A 15,240-nucleotide genomic window follows, 5' to 3' on the forward strand; every position below is an offset into this window, starting at 1 on the left:
ATAAAAACAAATATTGTATATTAACACATATATGTGGAACCTAGAAAAATGGTATAGATGATCTTACTTGCAAAGCAGAAATAGAGACACAGACGTAGAGAACAAAAGTATGGATACCCAGGGGGAACGGGGGAGTGGGATGAATTGGGAGATTGGGATTGACACATATACACTACTGATGCTATGTATAAAATAGATACCTAATGAGAACATCCTGTATAGCACAGGGAACTCTACTCAGTGCTCTGTGGTGACCTAATTGGGAAGGAAATCCCCAAAAGAGGGGATAGATGTATATGTATAGCTGATTCACTCTGCTGTACAGCAGAAACTAACACAACATTGTAAAGCAACTAAATGCCAATAAAAGGTAATTTAAAAAAGAAAAGAAAAAGAAAAAGGAAAAGACCCAACTATATGCTGCTTAGAAAAAATTCACTTCATGCTTAAGGACACACAAAGACTGCAAATGAAGGAATGGATGCAATGCAAACCAAAAAAAAAAATGCTGGGGTACCTATAGTTACATCAGACAAAATAGACTTTAAGACAAGACTGTAATAAGAGACAAAGAAGGCCACTGTATAATGATAAAAGGGTCAATCCAACAGGGTATAACATCTGTAAATATTTATTCACCCCCAATATAAGCACTTAAATATATAAAGTAAATATTAACAAACTTAAAGGGAGAAATAGACAGCAAAACAATAATAGTGGGAGATTTCAATACCACACTTTCATCAGTAGATAGAGCATTCAGACAGAAAGTTGATGAGAAAACACTGGATTTAAATAACATGTTAGACCAGATGGACTTAATACACATTTCCAGAACATTCCATCCAAAAGCAGCATAATACACATTCTTCTCCAACACACATGGAACATTCTCCAGGATAGATCATATGTTAGCCACAAAATAAGTCTTAATAAATATAAGAAGTTTGAAAATATGAAATCATATCAAGCATCTTTTCCAGCCACAATGGTATAAAAGTAGAGATTAATTACAATAAGAAAACTTGAAAATACACAAATATATGGATATTAAACATCATCCTACTGAAAAACTGATGGGTCAAAGAAGAAATTAAAAGCAAAGTAAATATCTTGAGATAAATGAAAATGGAAATACAATATGTCAAAACTTATAGGATGCAGCAAAAACATTTCTGAGACAGAAGTTCATGGTGATAAATGCCTACATTAAGAAACAAGAAAAACCTCAAATAAACAACATAACTTTATACCTCAAGAAACCAGAAAAAGAATAAATAAAATCCAAAGTTAGTAGAAAGAAGGAAATAACAAAGATCACAATGGAAATAAATGATTGGAGACTAAAAAGACAATAGAAAAGATCAATGAAACTAAGAGTTGCTTCTTTGAAAAGATAAACAAAATTGACAAACCTTTAGCTGGACTCACTAAGAATAAAAGAGAGAGGACTCAAACAAAATCAGAAATGAAAGAGGAGACATGGTAACTTACACCACAGAAATACAAAGGATCTGGGCTTCCCTTGTGGTCCAGTGGTAAAGAATCCTCCTTACAATGCAGGGGACATGGGTTCCATCCCCGGTCAGGGAACTGAGATGCTGTGGGGCAACTAAGCCCGCATGCCACAACTACTGAGCTTGCGTGCCTCAACTAGAGCCCACATGCTGCAAACTACAGAGCCCATGTGCTCTGGAACTCACACATCACAACTACAGAGCCTATGCGCCCTGGAGCCTGCACACCACAACTAGAGAAGAGAAAACCTGCATGCCACAACTAGAGAGAAGCCTGTGCACCACAACAAAGAGCCCGCATGCCACAACGAAAGATCCTGCATGCCTCAAGAAAGATCCCGTGTGCCACAACTAAGACCTGACACAGCCAAAAATAAATTAATAAGTAAATCTTTAAAAAAAGAAATACAAAGGATCATAAGAGACTACTATGAACAATTACACACCAAAAAATTGGACAACTTAGAAGAAATGTATAAATTTCTAGAAACATACAACCTACCAAACTGAATCATGAAGAAACAGAAAATCTGAGTAGATCTGTTACTAGGAAGGAGGTGGAATTAGTAATAAAAAAATCTCCCAACAAACAAAAGTGAGGAACAGATGGCTTCACTGGTGAATTCTACCAAACATTTAAAGAAGAATTAATAACAATCCATCTCAAACTCTTCCAAAAAATATAGAAGAGGAGGGAACACTTCCAAACTCATTTTACAAGGCCAGCATTACTCTGATATCAAAACTAGACAAGAACACAACAAGAAAAGAAATTACAGGCCAATATTCTTGATGAACATAGAGGCAAAAATCCTCAACACTGCATATTTAATGCTCTGTGGAGGTGCCCAGCCAGGGTGTACAACCCAAGGACGGTGCGGGGCTGGTCCCTACCAGCAACTCAGCTCTGCACAAGGAAGACCTCAGCAGCAAGATTACAGAACAAAAAATTGTTGTGGATGAACTTTCTAACCTGTAGAATAACAGGAAAGTATGTAGGCAGCAACGGAACAGCAACATATTTTCTTGCAGATTGAACAGAAATGCTTTCTGAAAGCAAAAATATATTGGATGAGCTGAGGAAAGAATACCAAGAAATAGTAAACTCAGAGAAGACCAAATCAAGAAATAGTAAACTTAAATTTGCATAAAAATGTGTGGCATTTGTTGTGCAGTAAGCTTTTCTGTTGAGCATTTCATCAAAGATTTGAAAGAGGATTTACTGTGTAATCTTAAATGGTGGGGACCCAATAGTAGTAAACAGTTGTTAAAGTCTAATGTTAATTACCAGTGTTTATTTTCTGGTCATGTCCTTCACTTAAGAGGGGTGTTGACCGCCCAGCCTGTGGAAGATGAAAGAGGAAATGTATTCCTGTGGAATGGCGAAGTCTTTAGTGGAATAAAGGTTGAAGCTGAAGCGAATGATACTCAAATAATGTTTAATTATCATTCCTCTTGTAAGAATGAATCTGATATTTTGTCACTCTTCTCAAAAGCTCAAGGTCTTTGGCCTTTTATATATTATCAAGCATCTAGTCATTCTTTATGGTTTGGTAGGGATTTTTTGGGTCATCTTAGCTTGCTTTGGCATTTTAGTAATTTGGGCAAGAGTTCCTGTCTCTCTTCAGTTGGCACCCAAACATCTGGAGTGGCCAATCAGTGGCAAGAAGTTTCAGTATCTGGAATCTTCAGAATTGATCTCAAGAATACTTCCATTTCCAAATCAGTTGTTTTAAATTTGTATCCTTGGTAATAACTCTAGGGAGGATGCTATCAAAGAATGTGTTAATAGCCTGACTCAAATTTCAGCAGACTTGGCAACACTTACATCAGTGGTAGCAAATGAAGCCAAACTGTATCTTAAAGAACCTGTTGTCCCTTTAAATATGACGTTGCCACAAGCTGCATTTGAGATCCATTGCAGTAGCATTTCCAGCGTCCCACCGATAAGAGAGACCCTTCAGGTCTTTCTTATCGATGGACACATGAAGGAAGTAGTTCAACAGTTCACTGATGTCCTGAGTATTGCAGTCAAGAGACGTGTCTTGTGTTTACCTAGGGATGAAAACCTGACACCAAACAAAGTTTTGAAAACTAGTAAGAGAAAAGCAAATGTTGCAATCCTATTTTCTGGGGGTATTGAGTCCATGGTTATTACAGCCCTTGCTGACCATCATATTCCCTTAGGTGAACCAACTGATCTTCTTAATGTGGCTTTCATGACTAAAGAAAAGGCCATACCAGCTAGTTTTTTGTTTGTTTGTTTGTTTTTTGCGGTACGCAGGCCTCTCCCTGTTGTGACCTCTCCCGTTGCGGAGCACAGGCTCCGGACGCGCAGGCTCAGCGGCCATGGCTCACGGGCCCAGCCGCTCCACGGCATGTGGGATCTTCCCGGACCGGGGCACGAACCTGCATCCCCTGCATCGGCAGGCGGACTCTCAACCACTGCGCCACCAGGGAAGCCCCATACCAGCTAGTTTTAACAAAAAAAGGGAGAAAACAGAAAATCATTGTGAAATACCCTCTGAAGAATCCTCTAAAAATGTCGCTGCTGCTGCTAGTCCTGGTGAACAATTCAACATACCAGATCGAATCACAGGAAGAACAGGACTAAAGGAATTACAAGCTGCCAACCCTTTTCGGATGTGGAATTTTGTTGAAATTAATGTTTCTCTAGAAGAACTGCAAAGATTAAGAACTCGAATATCCCACTTCATTCAGCCTTTGGATACAGTGTTGGATGATAGCATTGGCTGTGCAGTATGGTTTGCTTCTGGAGGAGTTAGTTGGTTAGTGACCCAGGATGAAGCAAAACCATATTAGAGCGGTGCAAAGGTAGTTCTTACTGGAATCGGTGCAGATGAGCAGCTTGCAGGTTATTCTCATCATCGTGCCTGCTTCAAGACACACGGGCCAGAGGAATGAATAAGGAAACTGCGATGGAACTGGGTTGAATTTCTTCTAGAAATCTTGGTCGTGATGAGTTATTGGTGATCATGGAAAAGAAGGAAGATTTCCTTTCCCACATGAAACTGTCTCCTTTCTAAATTCCCTACCAGTTTGAGAAAGGGCAAATTTGAGTTTACCCCATAGAATTGGTGAAAAACTAATTTTGCATCTTGCAGCAGTGGGACTTGGTCTTACAACCTCTGCTCTTCTGCCAAAATGGGTCATGCAATTTGGATCCAGAATTGAAAAAATGGAAAAGAATAATGAAAAGACATATGATAAATGTGGAAAGCTCCAAGTCATTTCTTTAGAAAACCTTTCTATTGAAAAAGAGATTAAAATGTAATATTTCATAGTGTAACATTTACTGAATGATGATTTAAAAAAAAATAAAATACTCTGCTTCTTTGACAACAAACAAAAACTCCTCAACAAATATTAGCTAACCAAATTCAACAATACATGATTAAGTATACTGTTATCATAAATTTATACCATGATCAAGTATGATTTATTCCAGGCATGTAATGATGGTTCAATGCCTGCAAATCAATCAATGTGTGATACACCACATTAACAAAATGAAGGATAAAATCATATGATCATCTCAATAGATGCAGAAAAAGCACTTGACAAAATTTAACATCCATCCCTGATAAAAATGCTCAACAAACTGAGTATAAAGGGAATGTACCTCAACACAATAAAGGCCATATATTACAAGCCCACAGCAAACACTGTACTCAACGGTTTAAAAAAAGAAAGAAAGAAAGAAAGAAAGAAAGCTTTGCTTCTAAGATCAGAAAAAAGACAAAGATGCCAACTCTTGCCACTTTTATTCAACAGTGGAAGTGCTAGCCAGAGTAACAGTCAAGAAAAAAAAAAGCCATCCAAATTGAAAAGGAACATGACATTTGCATCTATTTGCAGGTGACATGATATTATATATAGAAAACCCTAAAAACTCCACCAAAAAAAAAAAAAACCTGTTAGAACTAATAAATGAATTCAGTAAACTTGAAGGATATAAAATCAATATACAAAAGTTAGTTGCATTTCTATACACTAATAATGAACTATCAGAAAGAGAAATTAAGAAAACAGTCACATTTACAATTGCAAAAGAATAAAATACCTAGAAATAAATTTAACCAAGGAGGTGAAATACATACACACTGAAAACTGTAAGACATTGATGAAAGAATTTGAAGAAGACAAATAAATGGAAAGATATTCCATGCTCATTAATTGGAAGAATTAACATTGTTAAAATGTCTCTACTACCCAAAGCAATTGATAGATTCAATGTAATCCCTATCATAATTTCAATGGCATTTTTCACAAAAATAGAATACACAATCCTAAAATTTGTATGGAACCACAAAGGCACTAAATAGCCAAGGCAATCTTGAGAAAGAAAGAAAAAGCTGGAGGCATCACACTTCCTGATTTCAAACTATACTACAAAGCGATAGTAATCAAAACAGTATAGTACTGTCATAAAAAGACACATAGACCAATGGAACAGAATAGAGAGCCCAGAAGCCCATGCACATATGGTCAATTACTTTACCACAAAGGAGCCAAGACTATAAAATGGGGAAAGGATAGTCTCTTCAATAATGGTGTTGGGAAAACTAAAGAGCCACATGCAAAAGAATGAAACTGAACCAGTATCTTACTCCACTCACAAAATCAATTCAAAATGGATTAAAGACATGAATGTATGACCTGAAACCATAAAGCTCCTAGAAGAAAACATAGGTGGTGAGCTCCTGGACATCAGTCATGGCAATGATTTTTTGGATTTGATACCAAAAGGAAAAGCAACAAAAGCAAAAATTAAAAAGTGGGACTACATCAAACTAAAACGATTCTTTATATCAAAAGAAACAATTAACAAAGTGAAAAGACAACTTATGGAATACGAGAAAATATTTGCAAGTCATTTATCTGATAAAGGGCTAATATCCATAATACATAAAGAACTACTACAACTCAATAGAAAAAACAAATTAATTAATAAATGGGAAAAGTATCTGAATAGACATCCTCAAAAAGAAGACACACAAAGGGCCAAGAGGTACAGGGAAAGGTGTTCAACATCACTAATCAGGGAAATGCAAATCAAAACCACAATAAGATGTCCCCTCACACCTGTTAAAATAGCTATTATCAAAAAGACAAGAAATAACAAGTATTGGTGAGGATGTGGAGAAAAGGGAACCCTTGTGCACTGCTGGCGGGAATGTTAACTGGTACAGCCACTATGGAAAACAATATGGAGGTTCCTCAAAAATTAAAAATAGAACTACCATATGATCCAGCAATTCCACTTCTGGACATTTAACTGAAGGAAATGAAATCACTAACTCAAAAAGATATCTGTACCCCTGTGTTTATTAAAGCATTATTCACAATAGCCAAGACATGGAGACACCCTAAGTGTTCATTAACACATGAATGGGTAAAAAAATGAGGTGTGTGTGTATGTGTGTGTGTGTGTGTGTGTGTATACACACACACACACACACACACATACACACACACAATGAAATACTATTCAGCCATTAAAAAAGGAAATTCTATTTTTTGTAACAACATGTATGGACATTGAGGGCATCATGCTAAGTGAAATAAGTCAGACGGAGAAAGACAATTACTGTATGATCCCTTCTATTTAGAATCTTAAAAACAAAAAACTAAAAACACCAAACTCATAGATGCAGAGAACAGACTGGTGGTTGCCAGAAGTGGGGAGTGGCTGAAATGGGTAAAGGTGTTTTAAAAGGTACAAACTTTCACTTATAAATAAGTCCTAGGGATGTAATATACAGCATAGTGACTTTAGCTAACCATACTGTATTATATATTTGAAAGTTGCTACTATAGTAAATCTTAAAAGTCCTCATCACAAGAAAGAAAAAAATTGTAACTATATGTGGTGATGAATGTTAACTAAACTTATTGTGGTAAACTAAACTTACTGTGGTAATCACAATACATACATATATCTAATCATTATATTATACACCTAGAACTATTTGTATGTCAATTATATCTCAATTTTTAAAAAGCAGTAATTTGAGGGTAGTTTTTTATGCAGCAATAGATAACTGGAAAATTATTGTATTATTTCTTTAGTGGTTAACAGAGAGATCACAATATTTATTCTTGACTTAGAGTACATATTAAATATGGTTTCATAATAATGCATTTTTATTTAGTTCAAAATACAGTTGACCCTTGAACAACTTGGATTTGAACTGCATGGGTCCAGTTATGTGCAAATTTTTTCCAATAAATATATACTGCAATACTACACAATCCGCGGTTGGTTGAATCCATAGATTCCTGGATCCAGAAGGTCAACGTAAAGTTATACATGGATTTTTTGACTGTGCAGGGATTGGCATCCTTAACTCCCATGTTGTTCAAGGGTCAACTGTATTTTCCTTGAAACTTTTTACGTGACCCAGAGATTATTTAGAGGCATGCTGTTTAACTTCCAAGAGTTTGGAGATTTTCTTGATTTCTTTCTATTACTGATTTTCCACTGAATTCCATTATGATCAGGGAACACATTTTGCATGATTTCAATTTTTAAAAAAATTTAAGGTTTGTTTTATTACCCAGAATATGTTCTGTCTTAGCAAATGTTTCATGTTCATTTGAAAAGAATGTATATTCTGCTGTTGTAGAGTGACATTCTATAAATGTGGACTATATCCAGTTGGTTGATGGTATTGTTGAGTTCTATATCTTGCTGGTTTTCTTTCTCTTTTTTTAGGTCTTGCTGATTTTCTATTTGTTCTATGAACTACTGAGAGTGGAGTGCTGACATCTCTAATTGTATATTTGTCTGGGTTTTTTTTTCAGTTCTGTCAATTTTTGCTTTATATATTTTGAAACTCTATTGTTTGGTGCATACACATTTAGGACCGTATTTCCTCTTGGTCATTATGTTATATCCCTCATCCCAGGTAAATGTGTTTGCTCAGATACCTACTTTGATATTGATATATCTACTCCAGTTTTATTTTAATTAGTGTTTGCATGATTTACCTTTTTCTATCCTTCTCCTTTTGAACCTACCTGTTTTATATTTGAAATGAGAAGAAGATGTGGCACATATACACAATGGAATATTACTCAGCCATAAGAAGAAATGAAATTGAGCTATTTGTAATGAGGTGGATGGACCTAGAGTCTGTCATACAGAGTGAAGTAAGTCAGAAAGAGAAAGACAAATACTGTATGCTAACACATATATATGGAATTTAAGAAAAAAAAAATGTCATGAAGAACCTAGGGGTAAAACAGGAATAAAAACACAGACCTACTAGAGAATGGACCTGAGGATATGGGGAGGGGGAAGGGTAAGCTGTGACAAAGTGAGAGAGTGGCGTGGTCATATATACACTACCAAACGTAAAATAGCTAGCTAGTGGGAAGCAGCCGCATAGCACAGGGAGACAAGCTCGGTGCTTTGTGACCACCTAGAGGGGTGGGATAGGGAGGGTGGGAGGGAGGGAGACACAAGAGGGAAGAGATATGGGAACATATGTATAAATGATTCACTTTGTTAAAAAGCAGAAACTAACGCACCATTGTAAAGCAATTATACTCCAATAAAGATGTAAAAAAAAAAAAAAAAAAAAAAAAAGAAATGAGATACTTGTGTTTTTATTCATTCAGACAATCTTTGCTTTTAAATTTTTGTTTTGGGAACACATATATCTTATATAATAGTTGATTTTTTAAAATTTATGTCTACTATTTGTTTCCTGTTTATTCTGTTTTTCATTCCTCTGGTTACCCTTTCTTGCCTTCTTTTGAATTATTTAAATTTTTAATTTATTATGTTTTTTTCTACATCTCTTTGTATAGGTTTTTAGTGGTTGCTATCAAGATAATGTTAGTTATACATCACTTTTTGCAGTACACAGAATCAACATTTTACAACTTTCAAAGTTAGCACCATAGAGTCAATTTACCCTCCCTAGTTGATATGGTAGTTTTTTAATATAAGGTATTACCTCTACATACAGTGAAACCACTATCACACACTGTTGCTATTTTTGCCTTCAACCATCAAACATATTTTAAAGAACTGGAGAGAAGTAGAAGTTTATAATATATACCCAGCTATCTACCATGTCTCTTGAATTTTTTTCATTCCAGATTTTCTAAGTTTCCTTCTTGGATAATTTCCCTTTTGTCTTAAAAACTTCCTTTAGCATTTCTTTTAAAACAGGTCTGCTGACAATGAATTCTCTTTGATTTCATCTGAGAATTTATTTCACTTTCATTCATGAAGGTATTTTCACTGGATATAGAATTCTGGGCTGAGGGTTCTTTTCCTTCAGAGCTTTAAAGAATAGTTTCATTCCCTTCTGCTTTCACAGTTCCTCATGAGAAATCTACAGTCATTCAAATAATCATTTTCCTTTGTTCCCCATAAGTAATGCATCATCTGTCTTTGTCATCATATAAGATTTTGTCTTTGCCTTTAGGTTTCAGTAGTTTTATTACTGTCTTGGCATGGATTTCTTTTTTTTTTTAACTTTTAATTTTAAATAGTTGATTAACAATGTGTTAGTTTCACATGTACAGCAAAGTGATTCAGTTATATATATACATGTATCTATTCTTTTTCAAATTCTTTTCCCATCTAGGTTGTTACATAATACTGAACAGAGTTCCCTGTGCTATAAATAGGCCCTTGTTTGTTATCTATTTTAAATACAGCAGTGTGTACATGTCAATCCCAAACTCCCTAACTATCCCTTCCCCCCACCCTTCCCCCGTGGTAATCATAAGTTTGTTCTCTAAGCCTGTGAGTCTGCTTTGTAAATAAGTTCATTAGTATAAATTTTTTTTAGATTCTGCATATAAGTGATATTATATGATATTTCACTTTCTCTGTCTGACTTACTTCACTCAGTATGACAATCTCTAGGTCCATCCACGTTGCTGCAAATGTCATTATTTCATTCTTTTTAATGGCTGAGTAATAGTCCATTGTATATATGTACCACAACTTCTTTATCCATTCCTCTGTTGATAGATATTTAGGTTGCGTCTATGTCTTGACTACTGTAAACAGTGCTGTAATGAACATTGGGGTGCATGTATCCTTTCAGACCATGTTTTTCTCTGGATATATGCCCAGGAGTAGGGTTGCTGTATCATATGGTAGCTCTATTTTTAGGATTTTTTTTTTTTTTTTTTTTTGCGGTATGCAGGCCTCTCACTGCTGTGGCCTCTCCCACCGCAGAGCAACAGGCTCCAGACGTGCAGGCTCAGCGGCCATGGCCCATGGGCGCAGCTGCTCCGCGGCATGTGGGATCCTCCCGGACCGGGGCACGAACCTGTGTCCCCTGCATCGGCAGGCGGACCCTCAACCACTGGGTCACCAGGGAAGCCCTATTTTTAGGTTTTTAAGGAACCTCCATACTGTTCTCCATAGTAGCTGTACCAATTTACATTCTCATCAACAGTGTAGGAGAGTTCCCTTCTCTCTGCACCCACTCCAACATTTATTGTTTGTGGATTTTTTGATGATAGCTATTCTGACTGGTGTAAGGTGATATCTCAATGTAATTTTGATTTGCATTTCTCTAATAATTAGCAATGCTGAACATCTTTTCATGTGCCTCTTGGCCATCTATATGTCTTCTTTGGAGAAATGTCTATTTAGGTCTTCTGACCATATTTTGATTGGGTTCTTTGTTTTGATGATATTAAGCTGCATGAGCTGTTTGTAAATTTTGGAGACTAATCCCTTGTCAGTCACATCATTTGCAAATAGTTTCTCCCATTCTGGGGGTTGTCTTTCCATTTTGTTTATGGTTTCCTTTGCTGTGCAAAAGCTTTTGAGTTGAGTTAGGTCCTATTTGTTTATTTTTATCTTTTTTTTAATTTCCATTACCCTGGGGGACAGATTATTGCTGCAATTTATGTCAGAGAGTGTTCTGCCTGTTTTCCTCTAAGAGTTTCATAGTGTCAGGTCTCACATTTAGGTCTTTAAACTATTTTGAGCTTATTTTTTGTGTATGGTGTTAAAGAATGTTCTAATTTCATTTTTTTTTTTTTTTTACATATAGGTAGCTGTCCAGTTTTCCCAGCATCTGGCATGGATTTCTTTGGGTTTATCCTGTTTGGGGTTTTCAAATCTCTGAGCTTTTCAAATTTTTAGCCATTAGTTCTGCAAATATTTTTTGTTGCAATAGACTGTTTATCATCTCCTTCCAGGAGTCATGACACATTACACCTTTTGGAATTGTTTCAGAGATTCCTGAAGGTTTGTTCATTTCTTTTCACTCTTTTTTGTTTTTTCCTTCTTTTGTTAGGACTAGATAATTTCTATTGTTCATCCTTGAAGATAATATATCTTCAAGTTCACTCACACATTTTTCTGCCATCTCAATATTGCTACTGCCCTTACTCAGTGAAATACTTCACACTCTCACTGTGGAAGATAGTACATATATTTTTCCGTTCTAAAACTTCTGTGTGGTTCCCTTTTCCATTTTGTTTCTTTGCTGATATTTTCTATTGTCCATTTGTTTCCAAAGTATTCATCATTACTTCTTGGAGCATTTTCATCATAGCTGCTTTAGAAGTCTTTGTCTGATAATTGCAACATCTCCGTCATCTCAGAATTAGTGTCTGCAGACTGTCTTTTCTATTTGAATTGGAACATTACAGGTTTTTGTATGCCAAGTAATTTTGATTGCATCCTGGACATTTTGAATGAATGTTAAGAGACCCTAGGTCTTGTTTAAATCCTATGAAAAATGTTGATATTCTTGTTTTAGCACACAATCAACCCAGTTGGGTTCAGGCCAAAAATTCTGACCACCTTTCTGTGTCTAATGTCTAATGGTCTGTTAGACATTCTTATGCTGTATCTTATTTTATGTTCTGTATTTTATACCCTTTTAATTCTCTCTGTGAATTAATCTGGATACTTTTTATTCACCTCTTCTGGTTTACTAGTCCACTGTTTTGCTGATTCTAGATAGTTCCTCAATCCATCTAATTCTCAATTTCAGTCTTAACTTCCCTCCTCCCCTCAGTTCTAGGATTTTTATTGAAGTCTTCTGTATGGGTTCCAGCACTCTGTTAAAATTACTTGTTATTGTTTGAACTTTTATTTCATTTTTTAATTTATTTTATTTAATTAATTAATTGTTTTTTAAGCCCCCTGTGTGGGGGCTTTTCTCTGGTTGTGGTGAGCGGGGGCTACTCTTCGTTGCAGAGCGGGGGCTACTCTTCGTTGCAGTGCGCGGGCTTCTCACTGTGGTGGTTTCTCTTGTTGTGGAGCACGGGCTCTAGGCGTGCGGGCTTCAGTGGTTGTGGCACACAGGCTCAGTGGTTGTGGCTCGCGGGCTGTAGAACGCAGGCTCAGTAGTTGTGGCGCATGGGCTTAGTTGCTCTGTGACAAGTGGGATCTTCCCGGACCAGGGCTCGAATCCATGTCCCCTGCATTGGCAGGCAGATTCTTAACCACTGTGCCACCAGGGAAGCCCTGAACTTTTAAATTTCAGTTATTTTGCAGACCTCAGATAAATCAAAACTCTAAATTACTTGTGGGTCTATTTCTATTTCTGTTGATTTTCTTACTGGGTTTTTGTTTGTTTGTTTTGTAACTTTTAGATTTGATGCTACATATAATAGATGAAAATTTGTAGAGACCCTGAATGAAATTATGTTCCTCTAAGGAGGGTTGAGTTTTCTTTTGGCTTGCAAATAGAGTACCTATGACTCACTTTGATCCTGTCAAGAGTTGGTTTTAGACTACTGGGGTGCTCTGTTTCAGTTCTGCCCTTGCTCATGGAGTGTAGTCCTTATTCCCAAGGTAAGGGGAAGAAGAACAAAAGAAGAGCTCCTCTTTCAATTGTGAAGGATATTTTCACTGATTGTAGAATTCAGTGTGAACCATTTTTTCTTTTCAGCATTTTAAAGATGCTGCTCCACTGTCTTCTGGCTTCCATTATTGCTAGTGAAAAGTCAGTTGTAATGCATATTCTTGCTCCTCTATATTTAATGTATTTTTTCCCTCTGGCTGTTTTAGAGATAGATGTTTCTCCCCCTTTTTGATTTTAAACCGTTTGATCATGATGTATGTAGGTGTCATATGGTTTTTTTTGTTTTTGGTTTTTTGTTTTTTTTTTGTGGTACGCGGGCCTCTCACTGTTGTGGCCTCTCCCGTTGCAGAGCACAGGCTCCGGACACACAGGCTCAGCGGCCATGGCTCACGGGCCCTGCCGCTCCGCGGCATGTGGGATCTTCCTGGACCGGGGCACGAACCCGTGTCCCCTGCATCAGCAGGCAGACTCTCAACCACTGTGCCACCAAGGAAGCCCTTGCTTTGTATTTATTTTGCTTGGCATTTTCTGACCATCTTGGGTCTGTAAATTGATGTGTTCTATCATATTGGACAAATTTGGTGCAGTATATCTTCAAATATTTTTGTCACATTTTTCTCTCCTTTCTTTCTGGAACTTCACTTGCACATGTATTTAAACTGCTTGGTCTTGTCCTGCAGATATCTGATGTTACATTTCTTTAATTGTCAATATCTTTTCTTTCTGTTTTTCAGATTATATAACTTCTATCTTTAAGTTGATTGTCCCTTTCTCCTGCCAATTCCATTCCATTGTTATGCCCATCCAGTGAATTTTTCATTTCAGATATTGTACTTTTGGTTCTAGATTTTCATTTGTTTCTAATGGCTTTCATTTCTCCACTGAGATTCTCCATTAGTTGTTCATTGTGACCTTTAAATACTTGAACATAGTTATAAGAGTTATGCTAAAATTTATTTCCTGCTAGTTCCTCCAACTGAGACTTCTCAAAGTCATTTTCTTTCGACTGCTTTCTCTTAAGTACGGATCACATTTTTTCTGGTTTTTCACTTGCCTATTAATTTTTTATTGTATGCTTGACATTGTAAATGATACAATGTTATCTTCCTTCAATGGGTGTTGGTTTTATCCTTGTAAATTCCCCTTGGCCTGTCTGATTTGTTTTTATTCTTTGTTACTGCATGTGATATGAGGAAACAAAATTCTGAATTTTGTTCTAAGACATGCTTTTTATACTAAGGTATGACCCTTAAAGGATGCCTTTCTGGCATCTCAAGTGAATGCCTGAAGTGTTTAATAAGGTCTCTCTACCCCACTGAGCTGGAACTCCAATGTCTCTCAACACTGCATGACACGCAGAAAGCAATTTCTGCTAGGCATTTGAGTCTTCTCATGGCTATATTCAGCCCAGCTCTTGACCAAGGACACATGGTGAATCACCATGTAGACTTCTGGGACCCTCTCTTTCACAGCTACCTATTTTCAGATATTCTACCCTGCCAATTTCAGCTGCTTCAGCAGCCCAGACCTCTACTCCCTCTATCCTTAACTAAGACTACTGCTCTGTTTCCACTTTCCTGCACCCCCAAAAAAGTGCCCTTCAGCAGAAAACTCAGGACAGTTATGGGATAGTTGTGGAGCATACCTCAGGTGTTTTCCTTCTGTCAAAGATCATAGCTGTGTGCTGCCTATTACCCAATGCCTGAAAAGATTTGCCTTATCATTTTGTCAAGTCTTATATATTTTTTCAGTAGGAGAACAAGTCACATACCTATTACTTTCTCATGGCTGGAAGCAAGCCTTTGGTGCACATTAATTTAAATGCACACTGAGATTTAAATCATTGATATTAGAACTTTTCATAAAATCTTTTTTTTTTTTTTTTTTTTTTTGGTACG

At 36.6% G+C, this 15,240-nt stretch overlaps 1 pseudogene; it reads left to right on the forward strand.

Moving 5' to 3' along the window:
- The first annotated feature begins 2,670 nt into the window (after positions 1–2,670).
- On the forward strand, positions 2,671–4,812 carry LOC103089066 (asparagine synthetase domain-containing protein 1-like; annotated as a pseudogene).
- The last annotated feature ends 10,428 nt before the right edge of the window (positions 4,813–15,240 follow it).

Source organism: Lipotes vexillifer, unplaced genomic scaffold (genome assembly GCF_000442215.2).
Source record: "Lipotes vexillifer unplaced genomic scaffold, Lipotes_vexillifer_v1.1 scaffold314, whole genome shotgun sequence".
Lineage (NCBI taxonomy): Eukaryota > Metazoa > Chordata > Mammalia > Artiodactyla > Lipotidae > Lipotes > Lipotes vexillifer.